We start from the raw sequence: 1202 nt of genomic DNA, 5'->3' as shown, positions 1-1202 counted from the left end.
AATTCTTATATTATTTATTCACATATTGATTATTTTCTTTATTGTAGTACTAAATTATTTAATGTTTCATATTTTAAAATATTATTTCAAATTGTGCCACTAAAATTATCTAACATCTTTCAACATAAATACTTTCTAAATTTAAAGATGTCACTTTCAAACAACTAATGTTCACATGAAATTATATTAACTTTGTATTATTTACCCAGGAACTACTTTTTAATAGTTCATATGTAAGATGACATGATTATCACAATTGTTTGATTATGGCTGATATAGTGTAATTAATATGTGCTGAAATAAAGTTATGTTCTCTTGATTCTATAGTAAAAATAATCTCCAGATCATATTTTCATTATCTCAATGAAATTTTCAAAAATTGATGGAATTTTGTACATAAAATTTTGAGAATGTCAAAGAAAATACATAAGAAAAATAAAAAATATACAGAAGCATTTTAATAAAAGACTTTTAATATGAATTTATTTTACATAATAAACATTAAGTTAAATCCAAAGTGTCCTATAATTGAGAATTGACAATGTTTATTCTGCTTTGTCATCAATTTAAGAACATATAGATATACCCACTTTAGTCATTATTATAAAATTATATATCATGTTCTTCAGAGAAAAAGTTTCACATATATAAAGCTGATTTTGTTGTCAGATGTACAAAACACTTGGGTACAATCCAAGTGACTAATAAGCTAAAATTTTTAAAGAATTCTACTTATTTTAACATAGATCGACATTAACATATTTGCAGATTTTTGGGGGGATATTACATTTGTTTAGATAGCAGTAGACTACTCAAGAGTTGAGTTCAAAATTAAAGCTTAACAAATAAGAGTATTTTTTGGAAACTGAACGTTGGGTCCTAAGTTTGAAAGAAAGCAACTGATGTAAATAATTGTTTCAAGTAAGGTGCATTTGCAGTGATGAATCTATCTCAAGCCCTTCATAATACTTATCAGCTTAAACAATGCTTTATTGATTGAGTGATTGATTCATTTTTGTTATAATTCTTACCAGATTCCATGTTATAATTATAATAATAATAATAAAAAAAATCTTTTTTACCTTCTGCAAAAACTAGGAGTTTAAATACAAGAAATTAGAAGGTAATTATTCTGGGACAAGCCAATCCTTTGAAGAAAAATAAACAAATATACTAATGTTAAGTATTAAGTTGTAAACCAT

This window comes from Mandrillus leucophaeus, unplaced genomic scaffold, assembly GCF_000951045.1.
Source record: "Mandrillus leucophaeus isolate KB7577 unplaced genomic scaffold, Mleu.le_1.0 Scaffold468, whole genome shotgun sequence".
NCBI classification, from domain to species: domain Eukaryota; kingdom Metazoa; phylum Chordata; class Mammalia; order Primates; family Cercopithecidae; genus Mandrillus; species Mandrillus leucophaeus.
The sequence above is the reverse complement of the archived record's forward strand: the minus strand, read 5'-3'. Positions refer to the sequence as shown.